The sequence below is a fragment of the Homarus americanus genome, unplaced genomic scaffold (genome assembly GCF_018991925.1).
Source record: "Homarus americanus isolate GMGI-L3 unplaced genomic scaffold, GMGI_Hamer_2.0 scaffold19117, whole genome shotgun sequence".
Taxonomy (NCBI): domain Eukaryota; kingdom Metazoa; phylum Arthropoda; class Malacostraca; order Decapoda; family Nephropidae; genus Homarus; species Homarus americanus.
Window position 1 is genome coordinate 3,790,422 of NW_024754704.1, and position 20,518 is coordinate 3,810,939.

General features: G+C 53.8%; 1 long non-coding RNA gene and 1 pseudogene across 1 annotated transcript; one reads left to right on the forward strand and one right to left on the reverse strand.

The window, feature by feature from the left end:
• Positions 1–5,179: 5,179 nt before the first annotated feature.
• On the reverse strand, positions 5,180–9,369 carry LOC121856000. Its single transcript, XR_006086867.1, has 4 exons — positions 9,201–9,369; positions 8,878–8,965; positions 7,788–7,906; positions 5,180–5,512 (listed from the first exon to the last, which is right to left on the reverse strand). It is a non-coding gene; the product is annotated as an uncharacterized LOC121856000 (long non-coding RNA).
• A 560-nt stretch (positions 9,370–9,929) lies between these two features.
• LOC121855965 lies at positions 9,930–18,683 on the forward strand (annotated as a pseudogene).
• Positions 18,684–20,518: the final 1,835 nt, after the last annotated feature.

A 20,518-nucleotide genomic window follows, 5' to 3' on the forward strand; every position in this document is an offset into this window, starting at 1 on the left:
ACCAAGCCCGACCACTAGGGAGACGGACCTCGTAATCCCTGGTCTTGCCGCAGCCCATGACAACCCCGACCTTGTCCCAGCGGTGAGACGTCGGGTCTTGAACCCGAACTGTTTGCCCGATACTCAACCTGGGAAGGGGTCGGGCGTGCTGATCGTACTGTGACTTTACCTGGTTAGCACGGGCGGCTGCACGACGATCGCAGTCCTCGGTCTTGGCCTGCCACTCCCTCGAGAAGGACTCAGGATGGGCAGGGACACATGACCGTAGTGGGTGGACGTATAACATCTGTGCTGGGGAGCGACCTGTGAAGTTGGGGGTATTCCGCAATTCCAATAAACCCCGGTCAAACTTCTCACAGTCAATGTTGCCTGAGGGTGCCGTCTTGAGGATGAGATGCTTGACGGACTTTACGGCAGCCTCGGCATGTCCATTGGACTGGGGATAATGTGGCGAGGACACCACATGATGAACTCCCCATCGCTCCATGCAGTCCCGGAAGTCGTTGCTGGTGAATTGGGGCCCGCCGTCAGTCCTCAGGCGGAGAGGGACACCCACTTCCCGGAAGTAGCGACAGAACATACGTACTGTATGAGAGGCAGTAGTGTTGACTCCGCAGGGAACGACAACAGGCCACCCTGAGAGCCGGTCGGCGATGACGAGAAAGGACTTTCCCGCCACAACGAAGAAATCCGCAGAGACGGACTCAAAGGGCCTCGTAGGGTTGTCGTTGTTCATGAGGGGTTCCTGCTGCTGACTAGGCTGCAGCACCTGGCATGGCTCGCAGACTTGAACGGAACTAGCGATGTCAGAGTCGATGCCTGGCCAAAAAACAGCTTGTCTCGCCCGGCGCTTCGTAGCTTCCACACCCCTGTGGCTGTCGTGCAGGTGGGCTAGGGTGCGGCGGCGGAGGGCGGCAGGAACCACAACTCTTGCTCCATACAAGACGAGGTCGCCATCAGCATAGAGGTCGTCCCACATCTTCCAGTATGGGAGTAAAGAGCTGTGTAAGTCGTACCGGTTGGAGGGAAATCCCGAGGTCACGCAGTTCAGTAGACGGATGTACGAAGGGTCCACTCTTGCCGCGGCTCGGAGTTCCTGAAGAGTCCTGTCGGCGTCCTGCGGTGGAGACTCTTCTGAGATGACGGCGTTCACGGTCACTACGGTCCTGAGGTGTGCAGTAGCATCAGCACATGCGATCTCGTCCTCTGGTGGGGGGTGGCTGACTGGGGCTCGTGACAAAGCATCAGGGATGCAGAGCAGCTTGCCAGCACGCCACACAGCTGTGAAGAGGTAGGGCGAGATCTTCTCCTTAAGGCGTTGGAGGCGGGGATTCTCGACCGCATCCAAGGAGTAGTGGTTCAGGATCGGGATAAGTGGCCGATGATCCGTCATGAGGTTGAAGTGTTGTAGGCCGATCAGATACAACCTACATTTGGACATGGCCCAGACGGCGGCTAACAGCTCCAGTTCGATGGTGGCGTAGCGAGTCTCGGCGTCAGTGAGAAACCGAGAGCCACACTGAACCAGACGAAGGCGTCCATTGCCGTGGTCCTGTAGCAGAGCGTATCCAATCCCGTAGAGGCGAGAGGCATCAGTCTGGAGGACAACTGGCAGGGCAGGGTCAAAGGAAGCGAGAACAGGTGGGCTAAGGAGAGCTGTCTTGACGCGACGGAATGCCTCATTATGGTCAGCTGTCCAGGTGAATGTTTTCTTGGGGCTCATCAGTGGGCGTAGAGGCTGTGCTGCAGCGGCGATGTCGGGGGTGAACTCAGCCAACTGGTTTACCAGGCCCATGAACGAGCGGAGGTTGGTCAGGTTGGCAGGAGTTGAGAAGTCCCGGATCGCGCTGACCTTTCCAGGATCAGCCGAGATGCCCTTGCCTGGGAGGGTGTACCCGCAGAAGTTCACACTAGGTGCGGCGACCACAAACTTGTCCTTGTTGAGGGTGATCCCGTACTTGCGGCACCTGGTGAGCATCTGGTGAATACGCTCAAGATGCGTGGAGTAATCCTCGTCATATAGGAGCACGTCGTCGATGACCTTGACACAGTTCGCCACACCCTGAAGGGCCATGTCACCACGGAGGCAGAAAGCATCGCCAGTAGCTGCAAAACCCATAGGTCCTCTGCAGTGCTGAAATCGGCCGTATGGTGTGATGAACGTCGTGAGGTGCTGATCTTCCGCAAGTTCCATCCGCCAGTACCCACATAAGGCATCTGCTGTAGTAAAGTACCTTGCCTTCGGGTCCACACTGCGTATAGCTGCGAAGGGTGTCGGTGAAGGGTGGGTCGGGCGGGAAACTTGACTATTCAGCTTGGTGAGGTCGACGGTGATACGAACTCCAGTAATGTTCTTGGCGACTGTTACCATGGGGTGACACCAATCCGAGGGGTCGTCACCAGCAGGCTTAATGATCCCCTGGGCTACCATAGAGTCGAGTTCCTTCTTAACTTGGCTCTGGAAAGCGAAGGGTATCTGTCTCTGTGGTGGATGGCGAAAGGTACTGCGTCATCCTTCAGGTGAATTCTCATGGGGGAGCCAGCCATTGGCTTGAGTGGAGCCGTCTTGAGGTCCTCCTTGGAAACCAGCACGTCCTTGAATTGCAGTAGGAAGAACTCCCTGGCTGCAGAAGGTGACGTATTGGGTGGGAGGGGCAGCTCCTTGCACCTGTTGACATGTTTTATTTCCAGAATTGGCTTAGGGAAGTCTGAAGATATTATGGCCAACTCTTGACAGTGGCCATAAGACAGTAGTGGCATCTGAACACCTTTGTGGACCTGAATCCTGGCAGAACATGACTGCTTACCTAGGGTGAGGGTAGCCTGAAATGTACCCAGAGCAGGTGCCATTGTAGAACCGTCTGCGGTGAGCGTTGTAGAAGTTGACGGTGGTTGCAAGCTGCTCCTAGGGATCCGCAGAATGTCGAGGTGTCTTGTGCCGATGACTGTGACGTCCGCACCTGTGTCAGGAAGCATCTGGATACGGGATGTGACGTCGCCGTATGACAGGTGAACACAGATGGGCTGAGGTGTCTTGCTGACTGGGGAAGAAGAGGATCCCACGCGACGACAGCGCTTGTTCTTCGCCGCCTGAGACTTGCAAGTAGTATTATTCTTCTTCTTTGACTGACAGCATTTGTCATAGTGTCCAATGCGGCTACAGGAGCGGCACTGAGCGTTGTTGGCAGGGCACTTCAGTGTCCTAGCCCAATGACCACGACGGCCACAGTTATTGCAGGTGCTGTCAGCGGCAGGGCATTCAGAACCATGCCGATGAGCACAATACTGGCAGGAATGACCTGGCGTCGAAGTCTGAAGTGATGCTGAAGATTGATGTGAAGCTGAAGTCGGATGTGAAGCTGAAGTCGGATGTGAAGCTGAAGTCGGATGTGAGGCTGAAGTCGGATGTGAGGCTGAAGTCCGGTCACGTCCTTTGTTCTTTTTATATGCGGAGATGGCACACAGCTGGTTAGATGGAGCACGAATGGCAGAAGTCGCACTTCTGGTGGCTTCGTAAGAGCGGCAGGTGGTGACAACATCCTGTAGAGAAGAGGCAGTGTCGAGGGAGATAAGCTTCTGAATTAGCTCTTCGTCCCGCACGCCCATGAGGATAATCATCTTCAGCTGTGTTTCCTCACAAGTCAAAGAGTTCCCAGGACAAACGTCAACCTCCTCAGCGATGCGTCCGAGTCGTACGTGAAAATAGGCAAACGACTCACCCTCCAGCTGCTTACAACTGAGAAGTTCTCTCCTACGGAGAGCTTCGTTGCGGAGGCCCTTGATATGCGTCTGTAGAGCATCCAAGACATCCTTCACACTCTTGTCTGTGTTGTGGGGAATTTGCAGGGTGTGCTCCAGGATACGTTACGTCTCTAGGGTGAGACACATCCTCATCTGGATCAGCTGTTTCTCCCTAGGCAACCTCGATAAATCGACCATCATCGAATAATCGTCCCACCTCCGACGCCATTCACGGAATACCTGGAACGAGGCATCAGCTTGGAGTGGCGGTGGACTCTGAGCGAGTGCTTTCTGTGGGGGGGGGCAAAGAAGTTGAAGAGGACCCTGCAGGTGCACCTGTGGACGAAGAGGCAGGTGTAGTAGCTGCTTGAAGGTTAACAGGTGCCAACAACTCGATAATGGCACTGAACCTGGCATTTTCTTGTTGACGTCTGTGATTCTCTTCACGCCTTCGTTCATTGTCTTCCTGTCGCCTCCTGATGTCGTCTTGTCGTCGGTTTTCTTCCAAAAACTGAATTAAATGAAGGAAGTCGACACCTGTGGCAGATTGCGGACGTGTGTAGTGGGGGCTAAGGGTGGGTGGGGCCGCTTGATCCACTTCCCGATCCACTTGGAGTCCACTTACTGCACCGACATCCGTCTGAAGTAGGGCTTGTTGGGTATCTGAAGAAAACCCAATAAATTCCTGATCTTCCATATGGCCTGGTTTATTTCTCTCACAATTACTGTAATTAATAAGTGAGCAGAAGAGCAATCGTCTTTAAATGGAAGATATCTGCAAGTGTGTGTGTGTGTGCGCGTTCGTTCGTGCGTGTACTCGGGGCAGGCTGGCTAGCGGGCTGGCGGTTACAGCAACTCCCCTCGCTGGCTCAGACACTCAGTGCTGGTCGAGACATGAACGGGGATGGATGTCAAAACTTGAGCTCTCCCATAGCTCTTAAAAAGGCTCCCCTCTTTTGTAAAAAGTGCAGGAACACGGGGAAACACTTTAAAGACACTAAAGGGTACACACAACACTGAAAAAGCACTTCACAACACTGCACTGTAAATCCAGGAATATCGTGTTGAGGTACGCGCCAAGATCCACCCGACAAGAGGAGTTGACAAGATGGCGGCTCCGAGAGAGATTCTGTGTCCACTCCAATTCTGAATAACGTGATGTCCCAGCTAAACACTGCACGTAGGTTCGTACCCTACTCACTGCGCCATGTATGATACTCAGGTGGTCCTTGCACTCAGGGGTAAAGGAAACACTGATGTCAAGTCCGTAAGTTCTATTCCTGGTACAAACACAAAGGAGTTGAGACAAGGGTAAACAGCGTCCTGTCTTGGAATCTCTCTGGCTATCTCTCTGCGCATGCGCGTACAGCGTGCATGTGCCCAAAGCATGAACTAACACTTGGTGACAAAAGGGAGTGTGATTATAAAACATATAATACAGAGACCTGAATCAATAATGGTAAATAGTACAGAGTTACATATTACAGGCATATTCGTCTCATATATCTACAGATATAAGGCCCAAGTCTTTCTTTATTTAATTTAACTTCACTCGTATAATGGCAGACACTAGAGTTAAAAATCACCAACACACACTTGCTGAAATATTGTCACATTATATTCCTCACCATATTTGTCAGGTACCTAAATGTTGTTTTTTCTCACAGCGTTTTTAATGTAGAGTATTATAACATCAATTAACGTAGCCCAATGGTTGATTAATCGGAATGAAAAGACACTGTAGTTGTCTGAGAAGGCCAGTGATGAGGGTCTGTAGTTCAGGAGAAAATTATGGGGATTAATATAACTTACACTTTAGATTCCATGAGAAAAATTGAAGGGAATTTACAATAAACTTTGGTGTCGCTGATTGTGCTGACAGAAGTGTGATATTACAGGGTGTAATTGTCAAGTATTGAATCAAACCGAAGTAACTAGTGGGTGTAAAATATGAAAGGTTACGTTAGGTTAACCTTGGTGAAATTAGGTTAGTCTACATTAGGTTAAATTAGGTTAGGGTAAGTTAAGTTAGGTTGGTTTAGGTTAGTTTAGGTTAGGGTTAAATTGGGTTAGGTTGATTAGATTAGTGTATCCTCATCACAGAAAGCTTAACAACTAACAATATACAGTACTATGCTAGATATTCGTCAACAAGAAAACAATCAAATTGAAATCGCCCTTCCATCACACGTTATATTACAGACATTACTGAAAACAATAGGCAACTGTGCAAAGCTGTAGAATTTTTTTTTTCTACTTTATAACCGACTGTAGAAACTGTATAGACCGTACAGCCTGGAGAGCTGCCAATCAAGTAATCATGATCATACCACTCAAGCGTGGAAAGGTCCGTAAAATGTTGTTGATGAATGGATTAGGTTAAATTAAGCTTGTCTGAAAGATTAGACTAGGTTGTGATATGTTCATATAAAGTTAGATTACACTATTTTGGACTAGGTTAGGAAAGGTTGGATTAGGATAAACTAGATTAGGTTAAGTTTGGATAGGATGTGTTAGATAAAAGCAATTTTGGATTAGGTTGTAGTGGACGTCTCTCCTACAACTGCATAGCCGCATGCCACCTGCTACGTCTTCCCTAGCAACCAAACGAGCGGCCCAGGGGGGGACGTCACCAGATGCCACAGTATCCTAGCAACGGAGTCAAAAGACCGGCGACTTCCCACGCTTGACTCACGGGTGACTCACGGCTGCTGTGTATATAAGCTCTGTCTCTCCATTGAGATTCATTCTGCTCTCGGTTCCTGAACACGCAACACCTCCTCCAAGCAAGCTCCTCGCTGTCCCATTCTCATTCAACCTGGAGGCCAGCAACAGGCAACATCTTCTCTAACGAAGATCCTGCACATCTACCTCCTTCAACACGCTACTCACCGAACGTGTCTACTGAGCAGCTCCTCACCACACGGCATCTCCAGCACCAGACTGTCTACCATATAACTTCTATTATACAAGAAAACCACCACCTTAGAGTTTCCATCCATCCTGAGTGCTAGACATTATATCACGAAACCCTACAAGGTTGTGGGTATTAGTATAGTTTAGATCATCCAGCGATTTTTAGGATTTTAAGTTTTGGAATTAGTGGTTTAGACAATTCTAATACACTTCTAAAGCATTTCTTTTGTTCGTGATTATTTTCAGAGAAAATCGCAATAGATTAATGGAAAATCTTCGTATTTTTTCTTAGTTCTTGTTATTGTTACCACTGTCTCAGAGAGCTCCTGTGTGTTCGTTTATTGATTACTATGCTCATTATGAATGCGCTGTAGTCTTTGCATGCGCAGTTGTTCTTTCGACGTTGATTAGTGGCTATGATTGTAGATCAACCAATCACAGCTCGGTATAGATCCCTCCTCCCCCCACCAAGTTCGCCAATCCGAGAAAGAGCGGCCAGGCTTCAGGCAGTGCGACCTGTGGATGACGAGTGGTTTCATGACCCCAACTCGGAGTCTTCTGAGTCTAATTAAGATAAAGTTTAGAGTTAAGTTAGGTTTTGGATTATTCTGACCTCCATTTCTATCGCAAATTACTACTTTTTGTGATTTTCTCCACCCAAAACCCCTCCTTTTTTGCGATTTTCTCTGAAAGAATGCTATAGAAGAAAGGTGTCTTACAATTGTCTAAACTACTGATTCCAAAATAAAAAATCATAAAAATTACTGGATGATCTAAAAGATAATTTTACCAGTTTAGGCCAGTCTAAGCATAGATTAAGTTAGACGGGCTAGCCTGAATTGTTTTACGATCGGTTAAGCTCGTGTAAGCTATGGTTTGCTTACGTTAGGATAGAATACATTAGGTTGGCTTATGCTTGCTTAAATTGATTGAGGTTAGCCCAGAGGCCCTAGAGGGTCTAGACTGTTGAGGTTGAACAGCTTATTAGGTTTGGCAAGCAAGAGATAAGTTAGGATAAGTTTTGTTAAGTTTAGTTAAGCTAGGCTGGATTAGGTTAGGATAGGTTAAGTGTGGTAAGGTTAAACCGGATTAGGGTAGTATTAGTTAGGTTTGGTACGATGGGATTTTACCTTCGTTGACACGCACAGTGTGTCTTAGTTATATTGTAATCCCATCGCCTGAATGTGGCACAGACACAGGCGTGTCGAGTCGTTTCTGTGCAGCACCACGAACTGTCCGGTGGCTGACACTGGAAAGAAAATGTAATGGTATTTAACCTCTGTTTATTAAATATATGGAACCTCTGTGACTGTTTTACAGTTTCTCTCCAACTCATCCTGTGATGTGTGCAACGGCGAGTCACTCCCTTCTCTGGCTCATAAAATTTCAACTCGTATATCCTTCACCAAACATCATGTCCTTTGGAACTCCTTGCCATCTTGCTCACCATCCACCTACAATTACAACACTTAATGGTAAAACATACCAGTGACGTCACGAAGGGGGGGGGTTATTGGGGGGGTTTACACCTCTAATAATTTTGCTTGTGGGTACATCCGTAAATGGTTTGGGTATAGAATAAAAAAGTCAAGGAATAAAAAGAGTAGATGTAGCCCGAATCCTTAAGTTACGCAAATGGTACCCACATAAGTGGATATTATGTGCTCGTTCAGAGGTAAAACTTTTAGGAACAAATAAGATGTGCAAGCTGAATTATATCCCGCAAAACAGCTTCTTCTTTTTTTTTGGGGGGGGGGGCATATACTTAAGTTCTTGTGGATACACACGTCTTACAACCCCCCAATTAATACATTCTAGCGACGTTAATGAAACACATACCTCTTACTACTCAGCTAATTCATTTACTTTATCTTCCTTATCCAATGGTGTTCCAGGTAAGCTTAACTTGAATATTGGTCACTTATCGGCAGAAATGCATTTAAAGAGCATGTTGTCCTGTGTACTTCCCTGACCTACCAGAGCAGGGAAAATAATCATGTGGGTAACAAGCGAGGCGATCCACAATACCTGGGAAGATGAGCCCAAAAGACTGGGGGAAGTGAACCTATACATGTCTGGAGGGGCAGGACTCATGTACAGTTTGGTGGGGGCAGATAAATGAACTCACAAAACTGGAGGGCTTGAATCTGCAAACCTGGAACAGCTAAGCTTAAAGACTTGAAAGGAGAAACCTATACTACTTGGAGGGGAGGTACTGACCGTTGAAGACCTGGTCGGTGTACTCCTCTGGTGTGTCACTGAGGGTGGCGACGATGGGCTCCACGTTGTAGTCAGTTGTGTTACCCACCTGCCAGGACAACACTTTACAACATCATTTTGTTTAAACTAAAGAGAAAAAAACTATTAAACTAGAGAAATTTAAGATGTGGCTTCCATGTGGTATTGGGATGTCAAACCCCAAGCACAAAACCTGCTTCCTTCAATTACTACTTTAACATTTGACTGGTATATGGGAGGTAATTGTCTGCGTAAAGCACATTAAGCAGAAAAGGTATATATTGTTTTTATTGTAGGAAACTCACATGGATGTTGGTATTTTTGAGGAGGACCGAGTCGTTGCCGAAGGAGGTGGTGACAGTGATACTGGTGACAAGATTGGCGCCGCCCACGTTCAGTGCCACCCAGTTATATTGCGCGTCCTTCACACAGAAGCAGTCTGTGAAGTTCTGGCGGTTCCGGGTTTAAACATTCAAATGCCACATTTTATTCAGGCCTTTCGTATGATGTAAGTGTATATAATTTTATCCTGTAGATGCTTTCATTGACCACAAAAGACACTAGCCCTGATGTTATGATCAGTACTTTTCCATGCATTAACCAGTATCACACACTATTTGTCAACAACATCTGCCAGTTGCTTGGTTTCTTCCATTTTCACATTATAACTACTAAGCGTTTTATGATTTTTAACCAACAGTTATATTATTCTCAGAACTGAGGGACACACTGCGATGCGAAAGAGATGTTGTAGTACTGGCGATAAGATCTATCAGCTTTATTGAGAGACTTCTGTTGGGCTATAGTCCAACCTTGCCTGTAGCTTGGAGGCTTGACCAGCATCTCCAGGAGGCTCGAGGCAGCACAGGACGACGCCCCCGGTGTTATTTTGAACAGATGATCGCCACCATGTCCGCACCCTGCACCACCACCATGCCCCCACCCCTGCACCACCACCACCATGCCCTGCACCACCACCACCACACGCCCCACCCCTGCACCACCACCACCATGCCCCACTGACCAACACCACCAGTCCCACCACCCCTGTACTACCACCACCACACCCCACCAACCCTGCACTACCACCACCACAGTCCCCTGCACCCCCACCCCACATCCCACCAACCCTGCACCACCATCCCCAACCCACCACCACCACCATGTCCCTACCTGCACCACCACCACCATGCCCCAGCCCCAACCAACTACGTCCCACCAACCTGCACCACCAACCACCATGTCCCCCACCACTGCACCAATCTAACCAACCATGTCCTAACCAACCTGCACCACCAACCAACCACACCCACCATCCAGTACCACCACCACCACGCCCTCCCTGCACCACCACCACGATGTCCACCACCCCTACACCACCACCACCATGGTCCCCAACCCACACCACCCACCAACCCCACCACCCACCACCTGCACCACACCACCATGTCCCACCTGCACCACCGAACCAACCAGTCCCACCCTGCACCACCAACCACAGTCCCAACCTGCACCCCAACCTGCACCACCAACCAACCATGTCCCACCAACCTGCACCACCACCACCATGTCCCCAACCTGCACCACCAACCACCATGTCCCACTAACCTGCACTACCACCACCATGTCCCCAACCCTGCACCCCACCACCAACAGTCCCAACCTGCACCACACCATGTCCCCAACCCCTGCACCACCCAACCGTCCCACCACCCACAGCCCACATGCCCCACCAACCTGCACCACCACCACCATGTCCCCAACCACCACCAACCATGTCCCACCAACCTGCACCAACCACCACGTCCCACCCACCCTGCACCACCCCAACCCACCACGTCCCACCGCTGCACCAACTAACCCACTACCCCACCAACCCACCACCACACCATGCCACCACCACCTGCACCACACCACCAATGTCCCCACCACACCCACCCACACCTGCACCACCAACCACCAGTCCCACCAACCTGCACCACACCACCACCACGTCCCAATCTCTGCACCCACCACCAGCCCCATCCCTGTACTCAACCCACAGTCCCACCCACCCCTGCACTAACCACCATGCCCCTGTCCTGCACCACCCACGTCCCACCACACCTGCACCACCACCACGTCCCACCACCTGCACCACCACCACCATGTCCACCACCCCACCACCACCACCATGCTCCCACTACCACTGCACCACCACCACCATGTTCCCCCAACCCCCACCAACACCCGTCCCCATGCACCACCACCCCTGTACCACCAGCACCACCAACCACACGTCCCACCACCACCACCCCATCCGTCCCAACCTGTACCACCACCAACCAGTCCCAACCACCTGCACCACCAACCAACCATGTCCCAACCAACCTGCACCACCACCATCCCACCAACCTGTACCACCAACCCCATGGTCCCACCAACCTGTACCAACCACCACACCACGTCCCACCAACCTGCACCACCACCACCACGTCCCACCACCCCTGCACCACGCACCACGTCCCACCAACCTGCACCACCACCACCACAGTCCTACCACACCACCACGCCCCACCCTGCACTACCACCACAGCTCCAACCAACTCTGCACCACCACCACCACATTCCCCACCAACTCCCTGCACCACACCCCACCATGTCCCACAACTCTGCACCAACCAACCATGCCCCACCACCTGCACCACCACCACCATGTCCCAACCTGCACTGACTACCCACCACGTCCCACCACCCCAAGCTGCACCACCACCACCATGCTCCATCTCCTGCACCACCACCACCATGTCTCACCAACTCTTGCACCACCACCACCAGCTCCACCACCTGCACTACCACACCCACACCATGCTCCACCATCCCTGCACACACCACCATGCTGCCCCAATCCTGCACACACCACCACAGCTCCCACCACCTGGCCCACCACCACCATGCCCCCTGCTACCACCACCACCATGTCCCACTTCCCCTGACACCACCCACCACAGTTCCCACCATCCCGGCACTACCACTCCATGTCTAACCACTCTGCACTACCACCCCACCATGCCCCACCACCCCACCACCACCACCATGCTCCCCACTCTGTATTACCACCACCATGCCCCACCACCTGCACCACCACCACCATGTTCCACCAACTCTGCACTAACCCCACCAGTCCCAACCCACCACCCCCACCCTGCACCACTCCACGTCCCAACCACGTCCCACCAACCACCACGTCCCAACCTGCACCAACCAATCACGTCCCAACTAACCTGCACCAACCACAGTCCCCAACCTGCACCACCAACCCCATGTCCCAACCAACCCCACCACCACCCCACCTCCCAACTCTGCACTAACACCCATGTCCCACCACAACCTGCACCACCACCACCACCCCAATCTGCAACCCCACCACGTCCCCCAACCTGCACCACCAATCCAACCACGTCCCAACCATTCACACCACCCACCACGTCCCAACTAACCTGCACCACCAACCACCACGTCCCACCAACCAACTGCACCAACCAACCAACCACAACCCAACTAACTCCCACAATCCAACCAACCAACCTGCACCAACCAACCACCATGTCCCAACTAACCTGCACCACCAACCAACCACGATCCACCACCCCTGCACCACCAACCACCATGCTCCCACCACCTGCACTACCACCACCATGTCCCACCACTCCCTGCACTACCACCACCATGTCTCCACTACCTCTGATTCAAACCACTGTCGCCTCCCCACCCCTGTACTCACACCACCACCATGTCCCCCATCTCTGCACCACTACAACCATCATGCTCCTCACCACCCCTGCACCACCAGCCCCCCAACCATGTTCCACCACCACCATGTCCCCACCTGCACCACCACCACCAGTCCCACCACCCCTGTACCACCACCCCACCATGTCTCCCACCCTGCACCACCACCACCACGCCCCAACCTGGCCACCACCACCATGCCCCCACCTGCACTACCACCATGCCCCACCAAACCTGCACCACCCAACCAACCATGTCCCAACCTGCACACCAACCCCAACCATGTCCCCAACCTGCACCAACCACGTCCCAACCCACCACCAACCAACCACGTCCCACCACCTGTGCACCAACAACCAACCACGTCCCAACCTGCACCACCACACCAACCAGTCCCAACCTGCACCACCAACCACCACGTCCCCAACCTGCACACCAACCACCCACAACCCCAACCTGCACCACCACAACCACCATGCCCCACTCTGTACCACCACCACCACGCCCCACCACCCCTGCACCACAACCAACCCAGTCCCACCAACCCCAACCAACCATGTCCCCCAACCCTGCACCACCAACCATGTCCACCAACCTGCACCACCAACCACCCGTCCCACCAACCTGCACCACCAACCAACCAGTCCAACCAACTGCACCACCAACCCACCATGTCCCACCAACCCACCACCACCAACCATGTCCCAACCAACCTGCACCACCAACCAACCACGTCCCACCACCTGCACCACCAACCACCACGTCCCACCAACCTGCACCACCACCACCACAGTTCCACCAACCTGCACCACCAACCCGTCCCACCAACCTGCACCAGTCCCCACCCCACCAACCCACGTCCCACCCCTGCACCACCACCCCACCATGTCCCACCAACCCCACCACCACCAACCAGTCCCACCCCAACTGAACAACCAACCACGTCCCACCAACCTGCACCACCAACCAACCACGTCCCACTAACCTGCACCACCAACGTCCCACCAACCTGCACCACCAACCCAACCATGTCCCACCAACCTGCACCACCAACCAACTCAGTCCCAACCAACTCCAGCACCACCAACCCACGTCCCACCACCCCCTGCACCACCAACCACCATGTCCCCACCTGCACCACCCATGTCCCACCACCTGCAACCACCACCACGTCCCCACCTGCACCACCATCCACAGTCCCACCACCTGCACCACCAACCACCATGTCCCACCACCCCTGCACCACCAACCCATGTCCCCACCAACCCTGCACCACCACCACCACACTCCTGCACCACCACTGCACCACCACCCACCAGTCCCCACCTGCACACCAACCCATGTCCCACCAACCCTGCACCACCACCACCCAGTCCCCAACTCTGCACCACCAACCCACGTCCCACCAACCTGCACCACCACCACCATGTCCCACCCAACCCTGCACCACCCAACCACGTCCCAACCAACCTGCAACCAACCAACCAGTCCCACCACCAACTGCACCACCAACCACCACGTCCCACCAACCCGCACCACCAACCATCCCTGTCCCACCAACCTGCACCAACCATGTCCCACCCCACCCAACTGCACCAACCAACCACGTCCCAACCAACCTGCACCACCCCAACCACTGTCCCACCAACCTGTCACCACACCACCACCACAGTCCCACCAACCTGCACCAACCCACGTCCCACCAACCTGCACCACCCCACCACCACAGTCCCCACACCAGTCCCACCCCAACCTGTACCACCAACCACCCCACAGTCCCACCTCACCCATGCCCCCACCCACCAACCCAGGTCCCACCAACCTGCACCACCAACCAGTCCCAACCCTGCCCCACACCAACCCACACCCCACCACATACCACCAACCAACCATGTCCCACCTGCACCACCAACCACACCATGTCCCACCACCTGCACCACCACCCAACAGCCCCCACCAACCCTGCACCACCACCACCATGTCCCCACTACTCAGCACTACCACCACCATGTCCCACCATCCCTGTCACCCATGTCCCACCCACTGCACCACCAACCACATCCCCACCCCAGCCACACCCCACCACCAACCCTGCACACCAACCAACCACGTCCCCACCAACCTGCACCAACCAACCACATTCCCAATCCCTGTACCCCACCAACCACGTTCCACCCCACCAACCAACCACGTCCCCACCAACCTGCACCACCAACCAACCATGTCCCACCTCCACCTGCACACAAACCACCATGTCCCCAACTCTGCACACCACCATGCCCCACCCCTGTACCACACAACCATCATGCTCCCCACCTGCACCAGCACCACCCCCACCCCTGTTCACCACCACCATGCCCCCAACCCCAACCAACCCCACAGTCCCCACCAACCCCCAACCAACCAACCACGAACCCCAACCTGCACCCAACCACCACAGCCCCAACCCCTGTCCCAACCAACCAACCCCAACCCACACCAACCAACCAACCATGTCCCAACCAACCTGCACCAACCAACCACGTCCCAACCTGCACCACCCCAACCAACCACATCCCCAACCTGCACCACACCACCACACCCCCAACCTGCACCACCCACCAACCACGTCCCACCAACCCTGCACCACCACCACCATGTCCCCCCCAACCAACCCACAGTCCCCCTGCACCAACCAACCACCAACCCCAACCTGCACCACACCAACCATCCCAACCATGTCCCCAACCACCCCACCAACCAACCACGTCCCAACCCGCACCACCAACCAACCCCGTCCCACCAACCTGCACCACCCCAACCAACCATGTCCCCACCACCTGCACCACCAACCAACCACGTCCCAACCTGCACCACCAACCAACCCGTCCCACCAACCTGCACCACCAACCAACCCCAACCTAACCACCACTGCACCACCACCACCATGTCCACCACAACCTGCACCACCACACCACCATGCTCCCACCACCACACCACAGTCCCACCAACCCCACCAACCTGCACACACCCCAACCAGTTCCACCAACCCCAACCGTCCCAATCAACCCCACCAACCAACCATGTCCCCAACCCGCAACCAACCAACCCACAGTCCCAACCAACCACCAACCAACCACGTCCCAACCAACCTGCACCACGACCACCAGTCCCACCCAACCTGCACCACAACCACGTCCACCAACCCCTGCACCACCACCAACCATGTCCCACCAACCTGCACCACCACACGTTCCACCACCCCTGCACCCACCAACCATGTCCCCACCCCTGCACCACCAACCATGTCCCACCAACCTGCACCAACCCACAGTCCCACCAACCCCTGCACCACCACCACCACAGTCCCCCACCTGCACCACCAACCCACGTCCCACCAACCTGGATCCCACCAACCAACCAGCCCCAACCCACACCCCACGTCCCACCACACCCTGCACCACCAACCACCCATGTCCCACCAACCTGCACCACCCCACCACAGTCCCCACCAACCTGCACCACCACCACCATGTCCCACCACCACTGCACCACCACCACCATGTTCCCAACCTGCACCACCAGTCCCACCCCAACCCCTGCACCAACCAACCCCCACCATGTCCCCACCTGCACCACCCCAACCAACCACGTCCCACCAACCCTGCACCAACCACAACCCAACCTGCACCAACCACATGTCCCACCACCCCCACCAACCAACCAGTCCCAACCAACCCCTGCACCACAACCAACCCGTCCCACCAACCTGCACCACCAACCAACCACGTCCCACCCCACCACTGCACCACCAACCATGTCCCAACCAACCTGCACCACCACCAACCACGTCCCCACCTGCACCACCACCACCACCATGTCCCACCCACCCTGCACCACCACCAACCACGTCCCACCAACCTGCACCACCAACCACCCGTCCCACCAACCTGCACCACCAACCAACCTGGTCCCACCAACTGGCACCACCAACCACCACAGTCCCACCTGCACCAACCAACCACGTCCCAACCTGCACCACCAACCAACCACGTCCAACCTGCACCACCAACCAACCACGTCCCACCAACCTGCACCACCACCAACCATGTTCCCACCCAACCTGCACCACCAACCACCCAGTCCCCACCACACCACCATGTCCCAACTCCACACCTCCACCCCATGTCCCCACCATCCCCGCACCACCACCATGTCCCACCACCCCTGCACCACCACCACCATGTCCCACCCCCTGCACCACCAACCAACCACGTCCCACCATCCCAACCACACCAGTCCCACCAACCCCACCATGCCCACCAACCTGCACCACCCCCACCACGTCCCACCAAGCACCACTGACCCCACCATGTCCCACCAACCAACCACGCCACCCACCCAACCTGCACCACACATCCCCACCCCAACCAACCACCAACCTGCACACCACCATTCCTACCACCACCATGCCCCACCACCCCTGCACCACCACCACAGCTCCACCACCCCACACCACCACCATGTCCCACCCACCACCAATGTCCCACCCAACCTGCACCACCACCCACCATGTCCCACCCCAACCTGCACCACACCCACAGCCCCACCACCCCTGCACCACCCACCACACCACGTCCCACCATCCCCGCACCACCCACCATGTCCCCACCATCCCTGCACACCACCACCACGCCCAACCACCCCTGCACCACCAACCCACCAGTCCCACCACCCACGTCCCCCACCTGCACCACACCACCATGCCCCACCACCTGCACCACCACCACCACGTCCCACCCTGCACCACCACCACCATGTCTCCACCACCCCCTGCACCACCACCACCATGCTCCCCACCACCCCTGCACTCCCCATGCTCCCACCAATGCCCCACCACCCACCAGTCCCACCAACCCTGCACCACACCCACCACGTCCCACCACCCCACCACCACCACCACAGTCCCCAACCCCACACCAACCCACAGTCCCACCAACCTGCACCACCACGTCCCACCCCTGCACCATCCAACCCATGTCCCAACTTCACACCACCAACCCACCAACCTGCACCACCAACCAACCACGTCCCCACCAACCTGCCTGCACCACCAACCACGTCCCACCAACCTGCACCACCAACCACCATGTCCTCACCACCACTGCACCACCACACCATGTCCCAACCCCAACCAACCGCACACCAACCAACCACCCACTCACCCCCACCAACCCTGCACCCTTCAACCAACCACGTCCCCAACCCCACCACCCCACCACACCCCACCCCTGCACACCAACCACAGTTCCACACCTGCACTCACAACCATGTCCCACTCAACCTGTACCACCACCACGTCCCCCCAACTCTGCATCCACCATGCTCCCCACCCTGCACCACACCACCACCCCACTTGCACTACAACCATCATGCCTCCCACCCTGCACCGCCAGCACCATGCCCCCAACCTGTCCCACCACCACCATGCCCCCAACCCCACCACCACCAACCACGTCCCACCAACCTGCACCACCACACCACAGCCCCCACCTGCACCACCACCCCACAGCCCCAACCCTGTCCCACCACACAACCTGCACCACACCAACCACCACAGTCCCACCAACTCCACCACCAACCACAGTCCCCAACCTGCACCACCAACCACCCAACCTGCACCCCACCAACCAACCATGTCCCCAACCTGCCACCAACCACCATGTCCCCACCACCCCCACCACCACCCACCATGTCCCCACCACACCCTGCACCACCACCACCATGTCCCCCACCCTGTACTCACCACCACCATGCTCCCCCCACCCTGTACTACCACCACCATGCTCCTCAACCCCTGTACTACCACCACCATGCTCCCCCACCCCTGTACTACCACCACCAATGCTCCTCCCACTCCCTGCATTACCAGCCGTCCCCCCTCAGCACACTGCACTAGTATGTTCGTGATGGAAAATCTCTTAAAGTATTGTCCAGTATTTGTCAGAGGTAAGAGGGCCCTGGCCATTGATACTTGAGTTTTATTTATAAATATCGACAAGGGATCGACAAGGAGGGGGGTTATCACCTCACTTTTCCTAGAACTGAGGAGGGTTCTGTCATCTGGGTTCGTCAAGTGAGTTATCGATTGTCATGTCTCTTATCACGTGTACATTATTACGTCACAGAAAAAAACAAAGTATATTAGAGTAGAGTTGCTTATCATTGAACAGACACAATGGACGACTCACAATGCTTTTTAAATTGTGTCTTATGTTGACTCCTGTGCATAAAATGCAGTCCCAGGAGTTTTTTATGATGTGCTGACTTATTCTCAATCATATAAACACAATAATCACAATCAGCATTCTTACATCTCATCTCACCTCACACTTTTGAAGAGTGAGGTGCTTCCCCGTCTGGAGTACTGTCACCCTGTCTGATCCCCGAGATATGCTAAAGACTGTCAGTTAATTGAAAAGTCCAAAGGAGGGCCGCCAAACTGGTGCCTGCGCTAAGGCACTTCAGTTACCCATAGAGGTTAGACCGTTAGAACGTCTGCGGTTGCCTAGCTTATACTACAGACGGGCAAGGGGACATCTAATTGAAGTTTATAAACATCTCAGAAGGCACTACCCAGTCGAGTGTCCATACCTGGAGCTGGCGGACGCTCGCCCCACAAAAGGTCAAGGCTCAAGGTTGAAGAAGCTGCAAGTCTAGAAAACTGTCAGAGACAGCTTTTGGAGTGAGAATTGTAAAGTCTTGAAATAATCTGCTAGAGTTGTGACGGCACTGAGTGTGAGCTCATTCAAGACCAGACTTGACCAACACTGGAGCAGGTTCAGCTACATTCAGGAGCCGGTGCATGCCTAGTACTTGCCTACAGTGCGTAACAGAGACGCACACGCTCACAAACCGATCAATGGCGAGGAGAATAAAAGTAAGGTAATGTGTGTTGAATGCTCGTAGTCGTAGATAAGTACTGTTGTGGGTCCATAATGAAAATATACTCATGTCTATGTCTACCTCCAACATATCCATATGTGGGGTCTACCTCCAACACAACATACTCATGTGTGGGGTCTACCTCCAACACAACATACTCATGTGTGGGGTCTACCTCCAACACAACATACTCATGTGTGGGGTCTACCTCCAACACAGCATACTCACGTATAGGTCTACCTCCAACACAACATACTCATGTGTGGGGTCTACCTCCAACACAACATACTCACGTATAGGTCTACCTCCAACACAACATACTCATGTGTGAGTGGGTTTACCTCCAACACAACATACTCATGTGTGAGTGGGTTTACCTCCAACACAACATACTCATGTGTGAGTGGGTTTACCTCCAACACAACATACTTATGTGTGAGTGGGTTTACCTCCAACACAACATACTCATGTGTGAGTGGGTTTACCTCCAACACAACATACTTATGTGTGAGTGGGTTTACCTCCAACACAACATACTCATGTGTGAGTGGGTTTACCTCCAACACAACATAATCATGTATAGGTCTACCTCCAACACAACATACTCATGTATAGGCAGTGGTGGGCATGGTTCCACGAATCTGCTAACCGCTAATTAGCGAAGCTAAATATCTTGTTAGCGGACTAGCGTTTTCTCTAACTTTGGAAACTATTAGCGGACCAATTAGCTTCCGCAAAATTTAGCTCCGCTAACTTTAAGTCCGCAAATAAAATTTATACATGTTTGTTCCTGTCTGTTGTAAGCGTGTGACGCCGCGACGCGTGTCTCCAACAGCCAGTCAGGCACACTTGACTGACTGCGTGTTAGTACATGTAAAGTTTAGAGTTTTCTGTTTATTTACATGACTAAGACCAACAATAAGTTATA